The sequence below is a fragment of the Pimephales promelas genome, chromosome 14, assembly GCF_988280905.1.
Source record: "Pimephales promelas chromosome 14, fPimPro1.hap1.1, whole genome shotgun sequence".
Taxonomy (NCBI): Eukaryota; Metazoa; Chordata; class Actinopteri; order Cypriniformes; family Leuciscidae; genus Pimephales; species Pimephales promelas.
The window spans coordinates 17,792,583-17,808,670 of record NC_142782.1 but is presented as its reverse complement, the minus strand read 5'-3'; the positions used below and the strand labels follow the sequence as shown (position 1 = coordinate 17,808,670).

General features: G+C 35.4%; 1 protein-coding gene across 1 annotated transcript in view; it reads right to left on the bottom strand.

The window, feature by feature from the left end:
- ralgps1 (Ral GEF with PH domain and SH3 binding motif 1) overlaps nt 1-9,063 on the bottom strand; it is a 117,127-nt gene extending 108,064 nt beyond the window's left edge. Inside the window, exon 1 of the mRNA XM_039680991.2 lies at nt 8,747-9,063. The gene's annotated coding sequence lies outside the window, so the exon portion shown is untranslated. The remainder of the gene's footprint in view (nt 1-8,746) is intronic.
- Nucleotides 9,064-16,088: the final 7,025 nt, after the last annotated feature.

Genomic DNA, 16,088 nt, shown 5'->3' with positions numbered 1-16,088 from the left:
CAGCATTGCGTGACTACATGTAATGTCCTTCTGATATTATCATTGTTTTCGCATGGGCTGGTCGCAGTCTCTTTCCAAACTCTCACTTTAAAGTCTTTTGCATTTTACAGCAGGTGAATCTGTTGTCACTGGTGATTGTCGTTTGAACCTTTCTGGATCCGTCATCAAATTGATAAGTTTAATTATATCAAGTGCTGTGAGAAAAGGCTATAAATCGCCATCTCCAACATCCTCACACTCAATATAGCCTAATAGCCGAGACTCCATTTTTATGTGTACAGATGAGACGTAATGACACAAAGACATGCTTGAATCTCCCGTGGAAATCCACCAGTACTACTGGAATTAAAAACATTATTACAAGCTTACCGTTTTGAACAGAGCTAAGGTAAGCAGATTGAACACTGGCTGGTCATGTACTTGCTCAAATCCAAAAAAAGTTCCAGACTGGAGCTTTAAGTTGTTATAACTTCACTAACTATGGCAATAGGGATGTACCAATAAACATTTTGGTCGATAACGATAATTCTTTATATTTGAAAGCTGATAATTGAAATATTGACAGATAAATCTAAATCCAAAATGTTATAGTTTTTGAAGTTTTAAACTGTATTTTTACTTTTTATTCAATGAACACTGTAAAGGACTGGGAGTCTGCGCCGGAGACTTTAATTGCGTGAAGGATGAGAGATTGGAGAAGTCCTTGTCAGGCATTCTAATCAATCCTAGATCCTCTTCGGTTCTTAAAAAAACTGTGCAAAGAAACTGGTTTAATTGATAGCTGGAGAGAAATGAACCCTTATGGTAGAGACTAGGCCTACACATTTTTTTCCAAACCCCATGGTTCATATATTTTTATCCCAAACTTCTTTTAATCTTACATATTTTAGTCAAATTGGCTCAATTGCTATCTCAGATCATGCTCTGGTTCAGATAGATATTACATTAGGGACTCTGACAACAAGAAGTAAGGTATGGAAACTGAATTCATCTACTATTATGTTGTCGGACCCCAAGTTTTGTAATGTAGATTCAATAAAAAACTATTGGTCAGATACTAAAAACTCACCCATTACCCCTGCTGTAATGTGGGATGCAGCTAAGGCTACAATCTGGGGATTCATTATTTCCTATACAGCTGCACATAAAAAAGACATGATATCTACAGTTATTGACAAGAATGAAGTAAAAAAGGGAAAGGGAAGTAAAAAAAAAATAAATAAAAAAAAATAGAACGTTTACATAGCACATTTTCCACTCAAACTAAATTGTCTGCTTTATGCCATAGAGCTTAACTCAAATTTTGATCACACCAATCATATAAAACAAAAAATTACTTTTTCTTTCCAAACAAAATTATCATGAGCATACAAACATATTATCAAGTAGACTGTTAGCATATCAGATAAAAAAGAATCACTCTGAGAGAATAATTAAATCTCTAAAGTTGTCGGATGGCATCACTATGATCCTGTACTTACTGTATCAATGATGCATTTCAAACTTATTATGAAACACTAAATTGTTCACAAAACAATGAAACCGTGCTGCACAATTAGAATTTGAAACTTTTTTTCATAATATTTCTCTCCAGTTACTTCTGAAGAGGTCTTGGCAGCAATACATTCAATGCCATCAAATAAATCACCTGACGGTTTCCCCTCGGAATATTATAAATCATTTTGGCGAGATTTCTAATTTTTTTATGCCCGCTTTACAAGCTGCTTTAGATCAAGGTATAATACCTGAAACATGGAAAATGGCAAATATCTGCCTTATACTTAGGAAGGACAAAGACCCACAAGACTGTGCATCATATAGGCCAATAAGTCTCCTCAATACAGATTCTAAAGTACTGGCTAAAGTTCTGGGTATTCATAAAGATTCCAAGCATCCTCTCAGAAAACTCGTAGGAGTGTTAGCTTAAGAACAATTTGTGACCGATCTGAGAGGAAAAAACAAAAACTCTGGTGGGGTTGACCCCGTTGCTATGTATGACACAATCTTTTGAAGACTGTGATTGGTTGGTTGTCCATGAAGGAAAAAAAATGTGATTAAGTATAGGGTCTATTTTTTAGGCCTTCACTTTGAAATTACATGCATAATTTTTCCTATTTGACCATTCTCTCTCTCTCTCTCTCTCTCTCTCTCTCTCTCTCTCTCTCTCTCTCTCTCTCTCTCTCTCTATCTCTCTCTCTCTCTCTCTCTCTCTCTCTCTCTCTCTCTCTCTCTCTCTCTCTCTCTCTCTCTCTCTCTCTCTCTCACACACACACACATACACACACATTAACTATGTGTATATAAATCCTTTTTTTTTCTATTTACCATGCTGTTAATTTCCTATAAGGTATTTGATTGGCTTAGAATGATAAAAAATTGTTCAAAAAACTTTCATAAAAACTTTTCAATTACACTGATTGCTGTCTATTTAAGTATTGGTTTGAATGTTGTTTTTTTAATGTAACAAACATGGAATCAAAACCAAGAAGGACGAGAAAGCCCTACTGGAAAGAGGAACAGTGTTTACTGTTAGCCCAGATGGTGGATGAACACAAGGCCATACTCAAAGGAAAATTCGGGCTGGATGTCAATCTATAGCGTCTTATTAACTAACTGTCATCCATTGTCAGCAACACATTTCTTCTCCCTCTTCATCTCTCTGCCATTGTATCCCTCTGCTAAAGAAACTTGTAAGCCTCTTAAAAGTCCTCGTCCATACTCCTAAACATTTTGACCTTAAAGGTGCATTGCGCAAGTCTCTGAGTTTTTGCAGAACTACGCCCCCTCTGGCGACAAGCAAAACTGCAACCAGAGGAGTGCATACTCATGGACAACACCCGCACGAGCTGATCATAACTAAAGGACCATCAGCCGCACAAATCTTTTGTTACAGTCATAATGTCTTCAGACGTAATAAAGTAATAAATCTGCTAATCATTTTAAATATATGAAAGGAAAGGCATTTGAGTAAATTACACGCTTATGTGTGTGTGTGAGGGGAAAACGGGAGTAGTAGAAAATTTCGGTTTTTGTTTCCATCTATCTCCATGTTGAACTGTTTTATGTGCTTACTGTATTCACTCATGATTGTATCATTATGGAAACATGTTCATGAACAATATTAATTATTAATTTGTATAGGATCCCGTTTGAGCCCTAGAGCAGTCGAGGAGATCTCTCCAATTGTTGAAAGCCTTTCCGATTTTGACTCTCGTCTTATTCCGACGCCTGTCTGACTCCAATGTGGCCCTTTTCGTGGCACTAGACAAAAGTTTTATTTTCTTACGTTAAGTTTTGTTGGGGTTTGGAATGAACTACAAGACATTCTCTTTGAATCCATCAACTTTTTTCGAAAGTTGAAAGTTTTGTCGCTCGAGTTGTCTTCGCTTCGCTGATACGGAGAATGGCAGCGAATACACAATTTATTATTTTACTGTATTTATTATTTTACCTCTTATTTATTTTACTGTACAGGATTATAGAGGCAATCGCTTTAAGCATGTATGGGTTAGAAAAACGAAATTAAAAATTAAATGTTTCGCAATGCACCTTTAAGACCTCTTTTAAGGGTTAAGATGATTTCTGAATTACTATTTTCTTTACTAGGATTTTTCTTTCATTTTAAGAGTAAATGCCCACATTTCTAAGAATTTTCTTTGAATTTTGTCACTAGGAGCTACTCTTTGTATTAAGATTATTTGTGAAAACGGGCCCTGGCATGTTGGAGAGCATATTACCTAAGATTGTTAAACCAGAGCAGACAGGGTTTGTGAATTCGCGTTACAGCACTGATAATATATACAGACTGTTAAATGTTATACATTTGGTTCAAAAGGAATGGCACCCTGCACTTGTTCTCTCTCTTGATGCTTTTGACAGAGTTGAGTGGGACTTTTTGTTTAGGAAATTTAACCTAGGGGATAATTTGATCAGATAGGTGGCATTGCTTTACTCTAATCCTGCAGTGGTCGCGAACAGTCTCACCTCAGATTCATTCAATATAGGGAGAGGCACAAGGCAGGGTTTTGCTTCCTTTCACCTTTGCTCTTCGCTCTAGTCATTGAACCCCTAGCAGAACTTATTAGACAGAGCAAACACTTCCATGGCATTGCAGTGGGAGGAGAAGATCATTGCGCATTGTTGTATGCTGGTGATGACGTATTAATATTTAAGCTTAAACCAGACCAGTCTATTCCTGTATTGTTGTAATGTATTTCTTACTACAGTAGTCTCTCTGGCTATAAAATAAATCTTTCGAAATCCATTGCATTACCTTTAAATATCTCCTCTTTAGAATACCTAAAATCATCCCCCCTTTCCGAATATCACAAGATGGCTTTAGATATCTTGGTATTTTTATCACAGCTTCACTTAATGCTCTTTTTAACAATAATTTTACCCCTCTAATAGATAAAAATCAAAATCAATTTGAAAACCTGGGGCCGTATTCACAAATAATTTTATCTTACCACTAGGAGTACTCCTAAATCGCACTAAAATATTTTAACTATAGGAGTTTTCTCTTAAAAGTTTTTTTTTTTTTTTCACAACACCTTTCAGATCTACACTTAGTGAGGAGAAATGACAACTCCTAAACTATGAGTGAGTCTTCGTTGCTATGGATGACGTCAATTCTCATGCACAAGCTTCCTCGAAATGATCATGGTGATGTTAGATGACAGGGCCATAATGCGGAACATAGCACAGACGCAACAAATCATGGAAATCTAAATATGTCTGTGTCCTACAAAAGTAATATGTCATTGAAATGCATAAAATGACATGTTTGTGGAGGCCCTAGTGAAGTGTAATTCTAAAAAGGCAGAGAGAGAGATTAAAGAAAAATTAAAAATTAAAGAAAAAATCCTAGTAAAGAAAATTATAATTAAAGAAAAAATCCTAGTAAAGAAAAAAGTAATTCAGCATCTGAAGCATCTTAACACTTACAAAAGGTCTTAAGGTTAAAATTGTTAGGAGTACGGATGCAGACTTTTAAGAGGCTTAAAGAGTTTCTTTAGCAGAGGGGAAAATGTCAGAAAGATGAAGAGGGAGAAAAAATGTGTTGCAGACAATAGATGACAGTGAGTTAATAAGATGCTATAGATGAGATCGTGCAGGGATCATGTTTGTGACTGATCTTATTAGAGACATGCCAACATCTCCGACACAGCGCAGGAATGCCTTAACACCAGAAAAGACAGTAATCACAACATTAAGATATTTGGCTAATGAGAAAATACAATAAAGCAGCAGTGATTTGGGTCTGTCACTCACACAACCTTCTGTAAGCAGTGATACAGCACTTTCAGAACCTCTTAAACAGATCTCAATCCCCATTGACTTCCATAGTAGGAAAACATACATACTAATGGGGTTGAGATCTGTTTGATTAAAACATTCTTCCAAATACACTCTAAAAAAATGCTGGGTTATTTTAACCCAATTTTGGGTAAAATATGGACAAACCCAGCCATTGGGTTACATTTTTAAATGACATTTTTTACCCAATGGCTGGGTATGTCCATATTTTACCCAAAATTGGGTTAAAACAACCCAGCATTTTTTAGAGTGAAAAATGCTGGGTTGTTTTAACCCAATTTTGGGTCAAATATGGACAAACCCGAAATGTTGGGTTAAAAATGTAATGTAAAAATTTAACCCAACGGCTGGGTTAGTCCATATTTGACCCAAAGTTGGGTTAAAACAACCCAGCATTTTTTAGAGTGTATCTTTCTTTGTGTACAGCAGAACAAATAAATACATAGAGGTTTGGATTGGAACAACTTTTCATTTTTGGGTGAACCATCCCTTTAATATTACAGAATATTGGGCTTTCGATATGGCTGAAACTGGGAATCTCTCATTTTTTTCTCTACACTCTAAAAAATGCTGGGTTGTTTTAACCCAATTTTGGGTCAAATATGGACAAACCCAAAATGTTGGGTTAAAAATGTAATGTAAAAATTTAACCCAACGGCTGGGTTAGTCCATATTTGACCCAAAGTTGGGTTAAAACAACCCAGCATTTTTTAGAGTGTATAAAGCAATATAATTGACCAAAGTCAATTTTTTTTTTACAAATATCTTCAAGTTGCGACATTTTTTAAAACTAAAGATAGACAAAGGAGAGTTGAAAATTAACATAACAGAGATAGAAGACATTTTATTAAATCCAATCTGTCTAAAGGGATCAGTGTCAAGGACATATGATAGCAATTGCACCTCTGCCTTGCTGGGACTGAAGGAAGTCTTGGAGAAGGACATTGGTCAAACCTTTGAAGATAATGAACTGAACTGTTGTATGTGATAACATGTACCCTAAATGTACCTCCCTTGGGATCCATGAGCTCAATTCCAAATTCTTCAATAGAATATATATTAAGCCGATGCGTATTAAGAAGAGGTTTACCAATGTTACAGGCCTGTGCTTCTGTGCATTGCTTTTGTCATAAAACTTAAAACTGCTCAAAAAGCTCAAATAACCATTTTAAAAATATATATTAAAGCAAATAAAATTGTTATTGGAAACAATATTGTTCTCTAAAAACTCACAGTGTGAATTTGCCCTGTTTCATCTGAGCTGAATCACCTGCTGTTGAGACATCTATAGTTTCTATGGCAACAGAAAGAGCTGTAATGTGTGCACTGTTCATATTTTTTTTTTTTTATTATACACATGAGGGCAGAGCAGTCTGCAGGCAACAATCTGCCACATTGGATGTCCGACATGTTCAACATTGCCAATGTTTCTTGTTTCTGATTCCAAAGAACCTGTGGTATTGTACATCTCTCTTTTGCTGGTGGCAAAAGTATGAATCTCAACAATATAATACACTTATTTCATGTGACAGGCAGTGACTTACAGTGCATTCAAGGTATTCAATTTATCAATATCAGTGCTCCCTGGGAATTGAACCCATGACCTGGCTAGTGCTGTGCTCTACCAGTCAAGCTACACACAAAACTCCAAGATCTCATACAAACAGAAAACATGGGTTGCTCCTGAAACAATAACAGATTTTCTCATCAGCACTTGCAGTAGACAGCAGATTTCACGGAGGCGTAACAAACAACAAAATATAGTATAGCAGATTTTTGGCTTCACATAGCACAATCTCTAGCACAAGGTTTGCCATCCACTCCAGTGCAGGAGCAAAACACAGCAATTTAAAGACAATTAATATGGAGGATAAGAAAAAATATACCTACAATTAAAATACCTAAATGTTGATTTAAGATAGCAGAGCTAAATCAACTTCATACTACACATAACACAGTCCCACCACTATTTGATAAAAAGATAGCATTGTCAATGTTGTTAAATAAGTAAGATAATTAAGTACACTAAGTAAAGTTTAGAGAACTAAATGCAATAAATAGACATGAGGTGCCAAAGAATTTAAATGCAAATGGAATAAATTCAGTCTGCAAGCTCTGCCCAAGTAAATATGACATTCATTACTCATCTAAAGTCATTAAGATTAATATTTAACAGATAAGTATAATATTTAATAATACATAATCTGTTATAATCTGAACTTTCTATTTGAGAGTACATTAACTAATACTTTAGGAATTATGCAATAAAGTTGATCATTCTTATTACACCCAGGTATGTAACCTTCCTGAACAAACTGTTTATTTGAAACACAATATAACTTTACAAATTTTATTTACAGCTATTTGTATAACTTAGAAAAAAACAATTGGATCATTCTATTTGACTCAGCAACTGACAAACATTTTGGGTAGTGTAATGTTTCTCAACTTTGGTGCCTCAGCAAACTTCCAAAGGAGCCAGAGGATGAATATTATTGTTGTCGTTACATTACATTCATCTTAAACTATGGTTAATTAATTGAAATATATTATTTGGAGAAAATCTTGCTTATATAGGAGGCCTTAGAATTAAGATCCACTTCTGGAGAATATGTAGTGACATCTTTTATTAGCCTTTGCAAAAAGACAGAAGCGCAGTGTGTGCCAGAGAGGTACATATGTAAAATTTGCAACTTTTGTTTGTTTTTGTTTTGTTCATTTTGATCACTATTGAGGCTAATCACTCATCATAAATTACTATACTCTTAAATATTTGTAAAACATTCATAAACTAGATCTATAATTACAATATGTACCTTGGACTCTCAACACTTTCCACAATGCCAAATGTGAAAGTAGAACTACTGTAAATACAGGTGCTTTCCAAAGGTACTAGTCTCTCTCCAGGACAAAACTGACAGCCACGTAAACAAACAAAGTAGGTTGGTTCTTTCTGAAAATACCATAATAAAATAAAAAGCCTACATATAATCAGAATCATAGAGAACTGAAGAGTATTTTATTGGTTAAGCTGTCTATCATGATGTCAGTTACTGTATGGCTGTGATTCTCAATAATATTGTTAGTCTAACTGGCAGAGCATAATTCTAAATATTGATGAGCCATCACATGAAAATATATCATTCCATCCCACAGTTTGCATAAGACATCAAATAGAAGAGTATCCTTACAGCAAATTGGCATGATTACATCTGAACAAAACACCGAGCATCCTGCATAAGCACGTTATTTTAGATGTAATGGCGTCCTGCATCATATTGGCAGTGTGGTACCCAGCTGGAGACAGGCAGACGACCCCCAGTGACGCAACACAATCCCTGATGCTACCGTTTTCATTTTAGGCTTCATCTTCAATACAGTTAGAGATATAGATACAGATGCCAACGGCACGTACAATACAACTCACCTGTCAGTGGAAATACGCCGTCCTCGTCCGCGGGTGAGATGCACGCGCGGCTCAACGCAAAGCGTTTGTGTCTGTGGTGCAGCACGACCTTAATAAGGACACAAAAATCCAATTTGAAAGGATTCCCTCTCATCCACTGGACTATTTAAGCCTGTTTCAGCTATTCTACTCCGTACATTAACGTTGTCCTGGCAAAGCAGCGTGTTTTGAGCGGGTATGATGTCAAACACTGAGTCTGGTGTATAGACGCGAAGTAGCCGGATGGTGGAGATGCAGGTCATTTGCCAACAGCTGGGCATTGACATCAGGAAGTGCTGTAGGTTTGATAGACAGAAGCTTTGACCAATCTTGTAGCGTCAGGCCAGGGCCCGCCTACTTTTATTGAATAACCAATCATTAATTAGGTCAATATATTTATCTTTGTTTTGTGCACTCTGCGTTGGAAATATGTGTGGACTTATTTTTTCATTTTAAAAGAGTGATGTTTTATTTTTCCTTTGCAGAAATGTAGTGTTTGTTTTTCATTATTGAACAAATAGGGGTATTGTTTTGATTTTTCAAATGATGTTTGCTGCGTCTATAAGCTCTATAATATTTAAACATTTACTTTTAAAGTTTTATAATTTAGCCTTTAAGTTTTTGTGCCTACCACAAAAAGTAAGCATACACATTTGAATATTTAGGCTATGTGCACTGGTTTTCACTTAAACTTGTTTATTTTCAGGTGAAGTGACTCTTGATATAAAAACGTGATTTAGGACTGTCTTTGAATTAAATTTATGTCCCTGCATTAAAAAAAAAAAATAAAATAAATCAAAGCAGCTTATGGTGGCCAGTCTGGATTTTGGAACATGGCAGCTGGTTTGTTACTGGTCCAATGTGGTTTGCCAGCTTTAACCAGATTGATCAAGGTTTACCAGGTCAATGTTGTCCCCACCAGCTGGTAGCCCATCTGATCATTCATCAAGACCAGTTTAACACACCATGGAGTCAAGACAAAACGTCACCTCAGGGACAATACATTGTAGATTGGAATTGCATTGAATTTTGATTGACACAGAATTTACATAGGTTTTTAAAATGTACTAATTTGTAATAAACATACAATGTAATTTTTTAATATATTTAAATTTATTTAACTAAATTAGAACAAAAAAAAAAGTTGTATATTGAAAAGTGAATGTTTTATTCCAAAATTAATATGCATGGGGTTTATTAAGTGGATACTGTAATTGCAAAGCTTCAGCATGTTATTATTGCTATTTTAAAGGGATACTCCACTTTTTTTTTTGGAAATAGGCTCATTTTACAACTCCCCTAGAGCTAAACAGTTGAGTTTTACCGTTTTTTTTTAATCCATTCAGCCGATTTTCTGATATTTAGAAGAATATCAGTTCCATTGACTTCCATAGTATTTTTTTGTTTCATATGGAAGTCAATGAGACCAGAAACTATCTGGTTATGGAGATTCATCTAAATATCAGAAAATCGTCTGAATGCATTTGAAAACGGTGAAACTCAACTTTTTAACTCTGGGGGAGTTGTAAAATGAGCCTATTTCCAAAAAAAGTGGAGTATCCCTTTAATTTACAGCACTTTTCTGTGCATGTGCTCCATCTAGTGGACATCAGCATTAATGCACAAACACACAAACTGCAATGCATATTTTACTAGAAAGAGCAAAGCAAGGATGTCAAGACATTTAGCCAAATCAGCATCTTTATTGTACAAACAAATGCATTTTTTAATCTATTGACATTTCTTTGTATCATAAAAAAGCAATATACAAGCTTTAAGAACGAAAAAAAGCAGCACAGAATGATTATGAGTAAAATATAGAATTTGAATAAATATACTTTTATATTTCATGCTATAAAATAAAATTCATAAATGGCGAGTTAATTGTTACAGCATCGGCGTCAGCTAGCTTCATGTACTTCATAGTTGTATAAAACAGTAGAGTTCTGAGGTTCACAGTTGGGTTGTGAGGTTGTACATATAGTGGATAACAGAAGGTTGGACAGAGCGCTACCGATACGACGAGAGCTAAAGATCCGCTTTCCTCAGCCGTGAAACTCCGCACCCGTCCCATGAATTCAGGAAGAGCAAGAACGGAAACATTCAGGTGCATCATACTACACCTGTGAGGCAGACTGTTTTGGGAACCAATGACTTGAGGAACTGCTTCCCCACCTGAAGTAAAAGTGCAAGCTTAGTTTTGGACACAAAGATCACATTCGCATCCAATATGACATTTTCTGAATACTAATAAACCCTGAGTTCTACTTTTTTACTTTTTTGCAATGTCCTGAATACATGAGAGAACAAGAGTTTGAGTTCATTTTGCTGAATGGCTGTTTAATCACGAAGCATGAAGAAAGAAGATCTTTAGCATACACCATAACGGCAGGTTACATATCTCAAAGATCCCTTTCATATTTGACATGGATAAAAAAAAAGATGTGACTTCACCACTGACACAGTTGTGTCAGGTAAATGAAGTACTAACCGAACATGGACTGTTGTAACCGCAAAAACAAGCCACACTGTAGAAGCATATTTGCCCAACCGGTCCAAGTTTTCACATAAAAGAATGAAAAAAAAAAAGCATCTCCTCATCATGAATGACCTCAGCTCCCTGACATTCTGAACGCATTCATTTTGAGACACGATCCTCTGGCGATCTGAGGCAGAAAGACACCAAAGAAAACAAAAAATAATGCTTTTACAAAGGTTATTGCTTTTGCATATTACACAGTGGAGACATGTTGGAAGTGCAGAACCGATGGAAGACTTCAAGATTTCCTTTTCTTCAATATCTCTAGGTTTAGCTCAGTGTTCATAAACTACCTGAAGTAAGTCAACAGTTTTCAACAGTTAAAAAGGACGAGCTGCACAATCAAAAAGTAGTCCAACAGCCTTCCCTGTAAACACTTCTTTTTTGACAATTGTGCATGGCACAAACTGAACTGGTTTTATGTGAACAAAGCGAGTGAAAATGGACCATGGGTATCTAGGTCAGTTGGCGGAGTATGACTACAGTTCATTAAAAATCCTTAACAAGAGTATGTCTTGTTCCATATCACCGATTTAACATCATCTTTTTGCTTACACATTATAAAAACTGAAAAGAAACCTGACCAGTCGTAAAGCACCATTAAAGGGGAAACGCATCCCAAGCGAAAAAAAAAAAATATTTGAGGCCTTATGCGTCCCATAAGTTGGGAGTATTACACGGTCAATTAATCCCACATGGAATACATTTACTGATTATTATTTAAGAAAGGGTCATTAAGTGCATGCCAGGTGTAATATCAAAAAAAAGATATAGCTATAAAGGAAAATCACTTTCAAGTCTTAAGACAAAAAAAAGGTCATCTGTAGTTTCGTTTTACAACGCGGAGGTCACCATGCAATTCTACTTGAACAATAAGTGGGCCGGCATGCATATTTCCCCTCTCTAGACCAAACGATATACATAATACAGCGATCTACTAACCTGAAAGCATCATTATTCTGATGAGATTATAGCCAAGCAAAAACCAACTGACGAAATTTTTTTCAAAAATTATTTTAAGAGGCAGCTTCCATATTGTGAAGCTGTTTGATTGTCCCATTTTAGTTCAGCATATTCACTTTAAGTCAAAACTGCATAATGACTCGGATGCGAAAATCTGTCGCTTCAATGCATACAAGTCTCCTCTAAATGGGATGTTTCCCCATAGAAACAAAAAAAAAAAAGACATGAAAAAAGAACCCTTACTGCATGTTTTGATTATGATCTAGCAGGCATATTGCTTTTGTGTATAACTATTAGTTCAATACGTATACAAAAGACCAGGCTGAAACATCGATGCATCCAAAGATAACAAACATTTCCACCCTCTTTGAAGAAACCCCTCATCTCTTTACCATAATCTTGAGCGGCAAAAAAAAAAATAAAAAAAAAATACAATGACCTGCTGAGTAAGTGATTCACATACACTACTATTCAAAAGTTTGAGGTCGGTATGATTTTTTTAAATGTGAAATGTTGAAAGAAGTCTTTTCGGTTCACCACGGCTGCATTTATTTGACCGAAAATACAGTAAAAACAGAAATATTGGGGATATTATAATAACTTAAATGTTTCTTTTTTGTATAGTGTAATATCACTTTTATTCCTGTGATGCAAAGCTGAATGTTCAGTGTCACAGGATCCTTAGAAACCATTACAATATGCTGATTTGGTGATCAAGAAACATTTCTTATTATTACCAAAGTCAAAAACAGTTGTGCTGCTTAAATTGAGGACATGATGACTCTTCAGGACTTTCATAATATGAAACCAAAATCTTTTGTAACATTATAAAAATGTCTTCAGTGTGCCACCTTTGAACAATTTAATGCATCCTCGATGAAAAGAAGAAAAAAAAAAATCATACTGACCCCAAATGGTAGTCTAAGCCTGTTTCATAGCAAGGCACCAGTTCAATCAACGTCCTCAACAAAACATCTCTGTTTGTACCATCATCTCTTTAAAGACCACACAACAACATCCAAAGTCTGTTCCTTCAGATAATGCTTACAGCTTCATTCAATGTAAAACAAACAAAACTTTTCTCCTTAACGCCAGTGTGTGTAATATGGCATTATGATGTTGGGAAATGAGAAGAAAAAGATGTACGGACACCTCTAAAACAGATTCGCATATTCCATGGCTTGGTTTTGGTCTCTCTTGTCCGCTGCACAACACTACACAAACCCTTTACAATTTTTGGTTTGCTCTTTGGTTAGTGGCCAAAGTCATGAACAGGTACATTATGATAAACGAACAGAGCAAATCTAAACATATTCAGCGAACAAAGCAATGCTTCAAAATGACAAACATGTCACAGAATGACACCAAACATGCTCTGTCAGTAGTACGGCATTGAGCACTTTGGCTCTTGTTAACTGTAATTGAGTTATCACATTTGGCTCATTGTTCAAAAAAACTGCCATTGATTCAAAAGCTCAGAGCCGGAAAACAAATCAAAGGTATAAGGTTCATTCTCACTCATCTGCCAGTTTTACAAGCCCATGAAGAGATTTTAATGGCACATTATAAATAATTTAGTATTCTAAAATATGAATCGAGTAAAATAAAATGCATTGATTTTAAGAGAAAAAAAAATGGCAGAAGATTCCCACCTACATTTACTGCAGTGCTGAAAATACTTTAACTGAGAAAAAAAAAAAAAAAAAACAACTAATAGAAAGTGACTGCAACAACTAAACAAAACATAGAAGAGCAGCATTACTTAAGTCACAGAGTAGTTTAACTTATACTTTCAGAAACAAGTTTTGCCCAAGGCGTGATACTGGTGACGGTTCACAGAATCAAGGAGTTGTCTTGGTAGGATAATACCGCAGTCTCTAAACAAAAGGGTATGCTGCTTATGGTAAGTATCCTTGGTGGTTGTTAAAGTGAACTTATGGAGGGTGTGGTAAGGTAAATATCTAAATGGTATGTCAAGCAAACTTGAAAGCACTTGAATGTTGAGAGAACGAGGCATGTTTTAATCTGTCTGAGCATCCAAAACTATAAATCAAATATATTGCAGACAGGGAGGCAGATGCTCAACTATAGTGATGACTATAAAATAGTCTAGCGTATTGCTGACAAAGAAATGCTGTTTTACTTCTTTTGCATAAGACAGTGTGGTGATAAGAAATAGCAAAATGTATCTAAAATTGGCATGTGATACAAGGAGCCTTATTAAAAAAAAAAACAAAAAAAAAACTGTGAGGTATGACGTTTTGCACTGTTTTACATAACAGTGAAAATGGATGGGAAAAAAATATTGTCCTGGGCTCTCTCTTTCTTCATAATGTTAAACACATAAACTTGCTCACAAAAGTGGTACTGACAGTGCCGGTTTATCTTATTACTGCACTATGGTAGTACAGTATGAAACCCAACACTATACCTCCCAGCATAAACAATACACCTCCATACTATTTAACATTAACAAAAGGATACCGGCAGTAAGTTAATCTTCTTCAATTATTAATTTCTTGTACTGAAACACCATACATTTTGGTCTGTAAATCAACAGATAACATTAAGTGTGAGAAGTCTAAGAGAGATTCTTATCACAGCTGTCTGTTCCACACAAAATTACTAGAAAAAATGAAAGCGCTTTCAAGTCAGCGAAACAAGTAAAGCTGTTTGAAATTTTAATCAAGTGTGGACATTAATACTATAAATAGAAGTTTTTTGTTTTTTTTTCCCACGATGGTATGGCCCTTAGGATATTTTCATATCTTGAATGAACCTCTTTCAGAAACGCATTCACAAATATATCAATAAAGGCACACCCTCCTCATGTCTGGAAAAACTCATATTGCAAAATAACTTTTTTTTTGTGAAAAAGAAAGAAAGAAAGTAAGTAAGTTGGCACAAAAGCAAAATAAAAAAAGTAAAAAATTTGAATTAACAATCAAATTGACTTAACTCGAGCACTAATTTGCAACTATACCATTGATATCATAACCAAATTAATAATGTTACACAAAGAGTGCATAACGACAGACTGTGATTCTAGGAAAAATATGGCATTATAACAATGAAAAAGTGGAAGAAAACGGCATCACATGTAGTAGATCCTAGATCCTGAAATACACCACAGGTACACCTTGTATTAGCAATTTTCCCATAGACATACATAACATGGCTGCTAGAGAAAAACTGAACAGGATTCATACAATCACTAATGAAAATTTCACTGAAGTAGTATAAAGTGGAGATGTTTTGATCAGGGGTTTTGCATTCCAACCCTTTAGAAAACAAACAGAACTTTATTGAGAGAAGCTTCTTCCCCTCCATTCAGGTTCTTTGCTATGAGGTAAAACCTGGCTGGAGTTGAAGACAAGCTACAAATACTGTCCATTATGAGTATGTTGAGGTTGTGTAATGAGGTATTGAACAGATGTGTCACAAAGAGCCTTGCACTGGCAGATAAACCATTCCTTGTGAGTGAGTGACCTACTACAGGCCACATGTGCAAAAACAGGTCAGGTAAAAGCGTGATATGACAAGCATCTCATCTGAGCTTTCACATTATTCATTATTGCAACATGCCTATATTATTCTGTAAATATGTTGAAAAACATGGAAATATATATAGATATATAAAAATGTGATAAAACTCTTAGGTGGCCTTGATTACACAGACCCCCGCCCCAGTTATTTAATTCCCCGATTATAGGACTCCTTCCCTTTGAAAAAACAAAAAACAAACAAACAAAAAAAACAACTACTTAAAAACTTTTTCTCTCTGTCTTAGTCCTGTGTAGAACTTCCACAAAAATGGACGAG